The sequence below is a fragment of the Lissotriton helveticus genome, chromosome 3_1, assembly GCF_964261635.1.
Source record: "Lissotriton helveticus chromosome 3_1, aLisHel1.1, whole genome shotgun sequence".
NCBI classification, from domain to species: Eukaryota; Metazoa; Chordata; class Amphibia; order Caudata; family Salamandridae; genus Lissotriton; species Lissotriton helveticus.
The window spans coordinates 11,732,356-11,744,540 of record NC_136061.1 but is presented as its reverse complement, the minus strand read 5'-3'; the positions used below and the strand labels follow the sequence as shown (position 1 = coordinate 11,744,540).

Sequence of the window (12,185 nt, the reverse complement as noted above, 5' to 3'; positions counted from 1 at the left end):
TATATCCTGATAGCAGCAGCACTGGAGGGGACTGACGTTATATCCTGATAGCAGCAGCACTGGAGGTGACTGGCTTTATATCCTGAGAGCAGCAGCACTGGAGGTGACTGACTTTATATCCTGATAGCAGCAGCACTGGGGGTGACTGGCTTTATATCCTGATAGCAGCAGCATTGGAGGTGACTGACTTTATATCCTGATAGCAGCAGCACTGGAGGGGACTGACTTTATATCCTGATAGCAGCAGCACTGGGGGTGACTGGCTTTATATCCTGATAGCAGCAGCACTGGAGGGGACTGACTTTATATCCTGATAGCAGCAGCACTGGGGGTGACTGGCTTTATATCCTGATAGCAGCAGCACTGGAGGGGACTGGTTTTATATCCTGAGAGCAGCAGCACTGGGGGTGACTGGCTTTATATCCTGATAGCAGCAGCACTGTAGGGGACTGGCTTTATATCCTGATAGCAGCAGCACTGGAGGGGACTGACTTTATATCCTGATAGCAGCAGCACTGGGGGTGACTGGCTTCATATCCTGATAGCAGCAGCACTGGAGGGGACTGACTTTATATCCTGAGAGCAGCAGCACTGGGGGTGACTGGCTTTATATCCTGATAGCAGCAGCACTGGAGGGGACTGGCTTTATATCCTGATAGCAGCAGCACTGGAGGGGACTGACTTTATATCCTGATAGCAGCAGCACTGGAGGTGACTGGCTTTATATCCTTAGAGCAGCAGCACTGGAGGTGACTGGCTTTATATCCTGAGAGCAGCAGCACTGGGGGTGACTGGCTTTATATCCTGACAGCAGCTGCACCTGAGGCACACCAAACAGACACTCAGGTGATCACAGCCGCGAGATCGGTGCAATGTCATGATCAAAAAAAGAACATTGAAATATATAATCTCAGAGTCCCCTTCAATATTCCATGTGTATATGTACATCACGTTGCTGTTAAATATCTCATTGGAAATAATAAAATCTGTCTAGGACACAGGTGTTTCAGAATTTGCAAACGGTGAATAGTAGATATGAAACACTTTGACAGACTGAGTGGTGGATGGTGTTTACTTTCTTTTTTTATGATTTAAAAGGTAATTTCCCAGCTTAATGCAGAATAGAACTGTGGGGAAACAATTGCATTGCTGCAGACGTCCCTTCAATGTGGGAAACTGTGCCAACAAAAGGGTGGAGGGAGAAAAACCTGTGACATACAAAACAAATAGGAAGGAGGAGAGTAAACGAAGGCAACAAAAAGGGAATCCTAGAAACCCTCCCTTGCTAAACGGTGGTAATACGCATCGGTGGATTCTGCCTCTGCTTGATCAGATCTCTTGATTCACGAGGGATCCTTTTGGAGCTCTTCGGTGAGTGTTTTTAATCCTAGAAGCCAATTTCCACTTATAATAGAGAACGCCTGTTTCTTTTCTCGCAACGCAAGTATTTCTTCCTTTTTTCCTCCTGGTAGTGAAAGAAGATCTAAGGAATCCTAAATTGAAAACATGTAGGGGCTAGCAAATATTCTATTATTTTTGTTTCCCTCACTCTCCCATGACTGAAAGGGCTAAAAGGATTGTTTCATAACTCTCCGGAGTGTCATCAACATGTTTTTGCTCTTCTTCGTGCCCTCACAGATCATGAGTCATGACTCATGATCAATCGCAGGAAAAGTCCCAATATGCCCTTTTCCCCTAGCCCCTACACCCTAGGTTGCATCTTGAATGTTGGGTGAGGGTAGCCAAAATCTCTTGAGGTACATATGATATACCTCAGAGGGAAACATCCCTTCTACTCTGGCTGTTTAAAAGAGCCCTAACGGCGTCTTAGTGAGTGGTACTAGTTTATATTCACACACCTCACCACTTTTAGATGGGGTTAGCCTAACATCTCCTCGGACCAATGATTTCTACCCTGATCCAGTCCTGTTCTTTGCCCACATTAGGTAGATTGTGAATAATTTTGGAGAACTGACAGCTATAATCTTATGTTGTTATGTTGCGTTGATTTGTACAGCGCAATAATCACCTGCGAGGCATCCAGGCCTTGAGCATACATCTGGTCGCCGCAGAGTTATTTGAAGAGCCAGGTCTGCAGCTTCTTAAACTCATGAAGTGAGGAGGAGGCTCTGATGTGTTGTAGAAAGTTGTTCCATGCTTTGGGTGCAATGTAGGGGAACAAGCGACCTTCTGATCTGCTTTTGTGGATACAGGGGTTGTGTATAAATGAGAGTGAGTCTGAGCATAAATGATAAAAAGCAGGGGTGCTAAAACGCACCCCTGTCTAACACCTCGTCCCACCTTAATCGCGCCCGAGGTTTCCCCTCCCATTCCAATCCTAACTTGTGCATTAAGATCGGTGTGTAGGAATGCCAGGAAGTGTACCAAGGGTTCATCTAGGCCACAGTCCAGAAGAATGGTCCAGAGTTTTGCACGGTTGACAAAGTCGAAAGCGGACGATAAGTCCATAAAAGCTAAGTAGATCGGTGATGACCGAGCAATGTTATATTTACCAATTACTAGTTTAAGATTCAAACACTGCTCGACCGTACCAACCCTACTTCTGAATCCCATCTGACTGGGATCCAAAATCCCGCTATCCTCCGTCCATTCCGAGACTCTATTGTAAAGTACCCTCCCCAAGATCTTCAGTGTGTTATCCAACAGCGAGATTGGCCTGTAGTTAATCGGGTCAGATCTATCTCCCTTTTTGTATATCGGCACAATGATGCTAGTTGACCAGGTATCGGGCATGGGAGCTAGGGTCACACTATTAAAAACTTTTAATAAAATTGGGGCCCAGAGATCTGGCTTCTACTTGATGAGATCTATTGGGAGGCCATCAGGGGTCCGGATGTACGACATTACAACGCATGCTTTTACATCGCGGTTTTTACAACGCATACCATTACAACGCACAGTGCTTTTGGGCGCTGGTTAGTGAATAGTTTAATTTACTATTCCAACTCCAGTCCCCGTGGATAGTAGGGAAGGTGTTGGATAGTAAATTAAACCTATTCCCTATCCTAGAGCGCCCCCCAGCGCAATGAGTTGTAATGGTTTGCGTTGTAAAAGTTGCGATGTAAAGGCACTGCGTGGTAAAAGTTGCGTTGTAAGTGATGTTTCCCGGACCAGGTGCCTTGTTACTAAGGCTCTGTTTCATGGCTAATTCTACCTCATGTAACGTGATTTGTAAACAGCTTGGTTGTCCTGCTATATAACAAAATTCCTTATCTGAGGGTGCGGCATAAATCTTGGAAAAATGGTTCTCCCATAAGTCGCTCGAAATAGAGCAGCTAATTGTTGTCAGATGTTGGCGCATGTTACGCATATTCCTAACTGCGGGCCAAAAGGATTTCTCGTTTTTCCCCTTTGCAGAATTGACTAGAGCCTCCCAATGCTCCGTCAATAGGGTGGACTTCCGTTCGCCCATCTTAATTTTATATGTCTTCCTTGCCGCTCTTACCTCCACTGGGCACCCAGGTTTGGAAGACAGGGCTTTACGTAGGGCCCTATTTGCCTCTGAGCAACTATGATCAAACCATCTGGGTTTCTTCGCTGCCTTATGTGGTGGTACTGACAGAAGGGATTTTATTACCGAACATAATCTTACAAACTCATCAATTTTCCTTATATGGCTTCCCTCTATGGATATACATGAGTCAATCAAAGGCCCATGTTCTGCTAGCACAATTTCTAATATACCACCGCTATCTACTCCCCTCCACTTTAACCTTCAATTATTTGTTGAGGGAGTAATATCTCTTGCACCACAGGCTGTAGGGTAGACGGGGCTAGTTTCTACACATAAAGCCACTGACAGCGGGTTGTGATTTCCAAAGCTTGTAGGCAGAACTTTGGCCTCTATGACCCGATCTACTAAACATGGGGACATAAAAATGTAATCGATAGTTGACGAACAGTCTCTATCTATATAAGTCGGTATCTGTTCTTCTACCGGAATGTCACACAAATACATTACATTGGTAAGAACATGTTCATCTATGAAACATTGTAGTTCTAAGCCCCTTCGTATAGCTGGATCAGCTTGGAGTTTATTCATGCCTTGAGATACCCCCTGAATCTTTGCGTTAAAATCTCCTCCAATGAGGATCCCTCTGTCATTGCCCATAATATGTTGTTGGGCTAGGTCTGATATAGTTTTAAAAAGTTCAACAAAATTCTTATTCGGGACTGATTTAAAATCATTATTATAAAAATTAATCAAATATAGGGGTACCCGTCCCTTATATTCTGTTATCTGGATATTTGGGCTGGTAGTTGGTATTACCTTGACACTTCCTCCAGCAGTTATCCTAACACCAGTTAATAGTCCGCCAGATGCATGACCATGATTGGGTTTAGAAGCAATTACACTGATGCAATGAAACCCTTCTATGTGTAGGTCGGCTGAGACCCATGTTTCTTGGAGCATTATAATATCTATGCCACATAATGAGTGTAACCAGTCATTGTCCCCCAGTCTAGATTCAAGGCCGGCGACATTCCAGCTTAGAATTTTAAGATCTTTGCAATTAGTTAATACCTTTTGGTTGCGAGTGTTTTCTGGTTTACTATTAATAATAGATTGAGTTGGCTGCAAATTACCCACATCAATGAGGCAGTCAATAGGCTGCGTTTCTGGGGGTGTCAAAACCTTTTCCTGTGCCGCATTACCCCCTCCTGGGCTTATTTGCTCGTGATATGATAACCTCATTATCGGTCGTTCTTCTCGGCATCTTATAGTTGTCAACATACTCGGGAGTCAATCTTGATCGTCTAAATTAGAGAACGCCTGCTCAAAATGATTGAAGGTTGGGACATTATAGTTGTATCTCCCTGAATTTTGTGTGGTGGGTCGGTTATTCTGCAAGTGGGCGGGTGTGGTCTGCAAATTACGATAAAAGAAGCCCAGAGGTAAGATGTGAATCTCCTTCCTTCCCCTGTGCTTACTCCCAGCCCTCTCTAAAATTGTTCTCACTAACTCAGGGGTACCAAAATTCAGGACTATACAATCACCCTTAACATGTTTATTTGAACTACCTATCCAGGGCACCCTACGCACCATTTTGAAATCTTCAAACAAATGGTTTCCAGTCCAGTTCTGGTGTCTACTAAATGTAGCGCCTTATTTTTTAAAGAGGTGAAATGTTCCTCTGAGTTAGATTCAATCAGTGGGACATTTAAAAGCACGATGGTGTATGGTGTGGACTCTGGTGGTAGGCTAAGGTAACCCTTTCTGTTCTCAGTATAGGTTTTTCCCCTGTCTTGCCCCTCCAAGACACTGCTTCCTCCTAATTTCAGCCCTGCCCATGTAGAGCTGTCAGCTATCAACTGGGCGTTATCCATATTTATTTTCTGGGCCAGCAAGTTCTCTGCTTTTGTAGCGTTTCCAGAATCTGTAATGATAGTATTAGCCTCTCCTGCCGGGTGTGCTGGTTGTCTGCTCAGAGATGAGGGCCCCTTGTTTGTGACTTGGCTAATGGGCATCAGTAGTTTCAGTTCTATGGTATTCAGGCGATTTTCAATAGCCACAAGTTTGTCCATTAATGGTTTTAATAAAGCGTTTAGGTTTCCCTCTATTTTATCCACAATTACATCCTCCAACTCTGCTGGGTAATGTTCACTAAAGCTTGTTGATATTTCCGTAAGAGTGGAAATAGGGTTACCGACTACTGCTTGTGTTTCCTGGCCCTCATTGCCAAGTGTATTGCCCGTTAACTTTGCCATTTTGCAAGTTTGCTGTGCTGTGAGTGGTTCCTTCTCTGCCTTTCTTTTCCTTACTGCTGCCTCGGCCTTACCCCCCTTGGCTGTAAGCTGTGACTGTCGCGTGACTCTGGCCACAACTGGAGAAGAAGGTGACAATGGTGGCGGTATCATGGGAATGGCGTGCGACATGACTGGGTGATCTGTGATAATTATCAACGGTTCGAGTGGCACTTGTGGGGTAAGAAAGAGGTGGTCCTGAGTTGTTATCCCTGACTTCTTTGGGGTTAGTATTGATGTTAATAGGGGCGCCTCCCACTGTATTAGGTTCAATGGGCTTCCTACGTAGTTCTAATGATGTTCTTTCTGGTTCTAAGGAGAGTTTTCTTTGCATCAATTGGATTTCCTTTATAAGAACCAACTCTGCTCTAATAAGGACGGCATCTTAAGTGCCCACTACCCCCTGTCCCATTTTATCTTTACGGATACTCATACTCTAAAATATAGCAGTGACTGCAGATTAATAGTACTAATCACCAACACACTGTCAGGAGTTCAAGAGTCACTAACCGTTGCGAAGTTTTCAAGTGTCCGTGCGCCAAAACAGAGTGTCTCCAATAACAGGTTGTCAGATTAGTGGCCCTGCCCTGCCTCGGACTGCCCCGGACGGCCACAGACGGCCCTCCCTTTGCCCGGGCTTAGCCCGGCTGTGCCCGCGCGTGTCCCGCGACGCAGGAGTAGAGCCTCGCCTTTGAGCGCCTCCGGGAGTAGAAGTGGGCGGGAGAGGGCGGTGTCACGCAGCAAAGAGACCTGGGGGCCGCGTGTTGGTTTTAGCGGCGGCGGGGGAGACTAATGGCAGGTAACAATGGCCCCCTGGGTCAAGCGGCAGGTAAATGGTGTCCCGGCAAGCTCCGATGCAAAGAGAAATGCCCCTATTGAAGAGACCTGTATTTTGACAATTAACTTCCAGCATAGGAAAGGACAGTTGTAACAGCTGAGCCATTCTGTACCTGTTCGCAGACTGTGAATGTGTGGCACAAACCTTACGTATTTGTGCTGGCAGTGACACAGGCTTCTCCAATATGTACAGTGACTGTCATTCACGCTGCACAAGTCCTTCAAGGAGGTTATGTCATTGTCTTTTAATTTTTCCTTGGAGCTTCCTTCCTAGTGCGTGCGTGTATCAAGAAGGAGAGAGAGGACCAGAAAGCTAGTCCATATCCCCCGGTTTATATGTTGTAAATCAAAAATAGACTAGCTTAATTATTCAAGAAAAAACAAAAAAATTGACTTAATTTATCAAGGACTCAAGTATGTTTCGTCACCGGTTAGTGGCACCTGGTAGGTGTGCTCATAAAGCCCTCACCCACCAACCTAGTTGGTGGCATGCTTCATCATCGGGCCCACCCAGTGACACCTAGCGTGTCCCGGGTGTGCTTCGACGCCTGATTACAGCGGAGCAGGTATGTCGCTGTGTGTGCGGTGAAGACTGTTATGAAAAGTGGGTTTAAAACGGCTTGGCGGGGATCCCAGTGCCCGAGGGCAAATTACACTTTAATAGCTGGGTCACCGTCAGCGGTTAAAAATAATAAGGCTGTTGGATGTTAGAGGCGAGTTACGACCTCCCACATCCTGGGATGTGTCAACATGTTTCAGCCAGTGCCTTATGACTAAGCTGGCTTTCTTCAGGACGGGTAAAAGGGTGTGTGCAGTTAAAACTAGTGGGTGTATATTCAGACTATGTGTATACACGCCCTAGAGTGTTTTTCTATGTGTGAGTGGGGGATTCCCATCTCAAAAAACACCTGTACATATAACATATAGGACAAGGACAAAACATACATGGAAAAAGTTAGAGTCACTTGACTGTATGGTTTGTATACAGTTGGTTGCCGGCTTTATAGCGGTGTAGGTGCTGGCTATAAGCGGCTATGGTGTAATGGTATTGGTGGTACCATTAGAGTGGGGTTCGCACTAAAATTCGGAGGTGGGGTGGCTAAAACACGAATTATACAGAAGTAGTGCACAGTGGTACATGAGGAAACATAAGACTTCATTCTTACGCTAGTTTTTCAAAAAAGCTACTTCATGGTTTGAGAAGTGGCATGGGTTGACCCTGTGGAATAAAGACATTGGTTTTGCCACAAAGTTTTGAGAGAGAGAGAGAGACCTGTGGGAGAGAAAACGCTTACCAGAGATGTAGATTGGTCAGTGTACTCACAGAATTCTTGGTCAGAGCCTGCCGTAGACCTGTACTGCCTCCTTCGCTGCACCGGTAAGGAATGGCCCTGAAGGTGAGCTTTTTATACTTTTTGTTGATTGCTAGATTGTTTGCACCTGTGTAGGAGAAAAGGGTGGAAAGACTCGAGCTATCGAGTCAGCGCGCTCGCGGGCGCTCGTCATGATAGTGGTGTGGTTCTGCGCATGCGCGTTTTAGTTCGCTTTTACCGCGCATGCGCATTGGGTGCTGATTCCGCGCATGCGCGCCTATGGTAGTTTCAGCGCTACTCGCTCGCGCATGCGCGGGCATGGCTATGCGAGGTAGTGCAATTACAGGCCATTTGAAAAGCCATCTGGTGTAGATGGTATAGCGACAGTTAGAGGATACATAGAGGCAAAGAGTTGGAATTGTTGGAATTTAAGGGGGAGATTTGGACATGCCTCATTATAAACAGACGCTGGTCTGTGGATGGGTGGCACAGTTGGAGAGTCACGTGCTTATTATGTGTAAGATAAAGAATTCCACGGGATGGCATCGTTGAGCCCATTGGTGGATGTCGAAAGACGATATATCCATCTTTGTTCTTTGCCTAAGAGTCTTTTGTCATTTTCAACAGCACTTTCAGGGATTTGTTCAATTATTGTCCAATTGAAGTCATTGGGTGTATGACAGTGGGTGATGAAATGGTTTGTCAATTTGCTTACGTTTTTCTTGCATCGTATGGTGCTTCGATGCTCAGTGATTCTGGTCTTGATCTTTCGGGTGGTCATCCCCACATATCGGAGGCCACATGTGCACGTCAGAAGGTATACAACATTGCGTGAGTTGCAGTTGGTGTGATTTTGCTGCGTCCATACTTTGTTGGGCTCCAGATTCAGTGTTCTGGTGTGTGTGGTCAGGTGGCACACGCTACAATCGTTGCAGGGGTAGTGTCCCGTGACTTTTGGCAGTCCCCAGGCATTCAGGATGGTGTTAGCTGGTTGTTTTGGTGGTGGTCTAGGTCTGGTACTCACCAGCTGGTCCTTGAGGTTTTTGTTCCTTTTGTAAGCGAATCTTGGGGTTTCCCAATTCCTTTGTCCAGAATTAATGATCCTCCAATGTTTTCTTATGATTTTGGTCACTTCATTTGATGCCGTGTTGTAGGTAGTGACGCAAGTGATTGGTTGTTCCTGGTCCTCCTTCACGTGGGTCTCCAGGAGGGCATCCCGGTTCTGGTTTCTCGCCCTTTTCTGGGTTTTGCGGACGATGGTTTTTGGATATCCACGGTTTTCTAGTTTGGTTGCTAATTCGGCAGATTGTGCTTTGTAGTCATTCACATTGGTACAGTTCCTCCGGATGCGCAGGAACTGTCCGAATGGTAGGTTTTCTTTCAGGGGACGGGGGTGGAAGCTGTTGAAGTGCAGTAGGGAATTCCTAGCCGTGGGTTTATAGTAAGTCGTTGTGGTTAGGGTTCCATCTTCTGCCCTGATGTCAAGGTCCAGGAAGGGCAATGCTTTGTTACTAGCAGTGCTAGTGAACTTCAAGTATTGGTCCCTGGTGTTGAGCCAAGTCATGAAGTTGTCCAGTTCAATCTGTGAGCCTTGCCAGATGACCAGGATATCGTCAATGTACCTGTGCCATTTCAGGATGTGGTGGTTGAACGGGTTACTGGTCGTGGCAATGTGGGAGCACTCAAAATGGTGTACATATAATCCTGCCACACTAGGGGCAAAGACGCTGCCCATGGACGTGCCATTCGTTTGCAGGTAAAAGGTGCCTTCATACTCGAAAAAGTTTTGCTTGAGGGCCAAGGTGGCACATGCCAGTATGAAGTCCCTGGGGGTGTGGTAGGGCCAGGGTGATGCCATTAAGACATCATGGAGGACTTTCAAGGTGGCGTCCTGAGGCAGGCTGGTGTATAGGCTCTCCACGTCTAGCCCCACCAGGAGCTGGGTGTCGGGGTCGAAGTCCATTTTGTCAATGACTTGTAACAGGTGCTTGGTGTCCTTTATATACGTTGGGGTTCGTTGCACCAAGGGGTTGAGGAAGAAGTCGCAATAACGTGACAAAGGTTCCAAGAGGGAGTTTATGCCTGACACGATGGGTCTACCAGGTGGTGGAAGTTTGCCCTTGTGTACCTTAGGTACTGTATAAAAGTAAGGTGTCTTCGTATGTTCAGGGCATAGGTATTCGGCTTCCTGTTTGGAAATATGTTCCGCGTCTGCTGCCCTTTTCACCAGATTGTGAATACTTGTCCGTAGTTCATTGGATGGGTCCTGTTCCAACCTGCGATAGTTCCTTTTATCGCTAAGGAGTCTCCGACACTCGGTGTCATAATCCGTCTTGTCCTGTAGGACAATGCCTCCCCCTTTGTCTGCGGGTTTAATGACAAGAGTGGGGATGTTTTGTAGGCGTTGTATTGTTTGTCTGTCATTCCATGACAAATTGTTGAAATGGTTGGTGGGGCTTAGATGCTCAATGTCATGATACACAGCTTGCTCAAACGTTGTGATTTCAGGGGGGATAGTGGATGGAGGGGGTACAAATGTGGATTTGGGCCGGAGGCCGGTGATGTTCGGGTTTTCTTGAGGTTGTTCATTCTCTGGGTTTGATTTTTCGAAGAAAGACTTCAATTTGAGTTTTCGGAAAAACTGTGCCAGTTCAACATGTAGTTGAAATTTGTCGAGTCTGGTAGTCGGCACGAAAGACAGTCCCTTCTCTAGGACTGATTTTTCTGTTTGTGATAACGGGGTGCTGGATAAGTTGAATACCAGCGAAGGTTGGTTGGCGTGGTTTAGGTTTTGCTCGATCCTGGGGTTGCTTCCTTCGCCTTCTGGCGTGTGTTCGCGCTCACCGGGTTCTCCTCGCCGGTCCAATGGACCTGTGGTTGTTGTTGGAATTGTCTTCGTCGTCCCCGAGCTCTTCGGCCCTGTCCTAAAAAAGGAATGTGTGGACCTTGGTTACCCGGAAAGAGGGGCATGGGTCCTGGTGGGTACATGGGTGGGAAGCCATAGTAAGGATTTGGCATTTGACCAAGGTTAGGTGGAAAGCCATAGAAATTGCTTTGTTGCCCTCCTGGCCAGTTGTTTGGCCACTGTTGCCCTCTTCGCCCTCTTCCCCTTCCTCCTCTCTTTTGTGAGCCATTGCTGGAATTGCTTGAGACAGAGCTGTCGTCCCCTGAGGAATTTGACATCTTGGTATTATTAGTTTGGGGTGTGTAATCCTCTTCTGAGTATGGATAAACTTTGGCATAGTTGAATTTCTTCAAGTCTTTGTCGAATTTTTTGATCTTGGCTTGGGTTAGGTATTCTTTGTACTCATTGATGTCTCTGTTTTGGTCATCCAATTTTTTCTTGAATGCTGTGATGGTGGCTTTGAAATGGCTCTCTGTGGTCTGGATTTCTATCATGATGGCATCAGATAGTCGTTTGCCCCTAGTGTGGCAGGATTATATGTACACCATTTTGAGTGCTCCCACATTGCCACGACCAGTAACCCGTTCAACCACCACATCCTGAAATGGCACAGGTACATTGACGATATCCTGGTCATCTGGCAAGGCTCACAGATTGAACTGGACAACTTCATGACTTGGCTCAACACCAGGGACCAATACTTGAAGTTCACTAGCACTGCTAGTAACGAAGCATTGCCCTTCCTGGACCTTGACATCAGGGCAGAAGATGGAACCCTAACCACAACGACTTACTATAAACCCACGGCTAGGAATTCCCTACTGCACTTCAACAGCTTCCACCCCCGTCCCCTGAAAGAAAACCTACCATTCGGACAGTTCCTGCGCATCCGGAGGAACTGTACCAATGTGAATGACTACAAAGCACAATCTGCCGAATTAGCAACCAAACTAGAAACCGTGGATATCCAAAAACCATCGTCCGCAAAACCCAGAAAAGGGCGAGAAACCAGAACCGGGATGCCCTCCTGGAGACCCACGTGAAGGAGGACCAGGAACAACCAATCACTTGCGTCACTACCTACAACACGGCATCAAATGAAGTGACCAAAATCATAAGAAAACATTGGAGGATCATTAATTCTGGACAAAGGAATTGGGAAACCCCAAGATTCGCTTACAAAAGGAACAAAAACCTCAAGGACCAGCTGGTGAGTACCAGACCTAGACCACCACCAAAACAACCAGCTAACACCATCCTGAATGCCTGGGGACTGCCAAAAGTCACGGGACACTACCCCTGCAACGATTGTAGCGTGTGCCACCTGACCACACACACCAGAACACTGAATCTGGAGCCCAACA

General features: G+C 46.3%; 1 protein-coding gene across 2 annotated transcripts in view; it reads left to right on the top strand.

Annotated features, from left to right (window-relative positions):
• Positions 1–1,295: 1,295 nt before the first annotated feature.
• The window catches only part of LOC144824375 (scavenger receptor cysteine-rich domain-containing protein DMBT1-like), a 563,994-nt gene continuing 553,104 nt past the window's right edge, over positions 1,296–12,185 (top strand). For both annotated transcript variants that reach the window (XM_078683487.1, XM_078683489.1), the window contains exon 1: positions 1,296–1,371. The gene's annotated coding sequence lies outside the window, so the exon portion shown is untranslated. The remainder of the gene's footprint in view (positions 1,372–12,185) is intronic.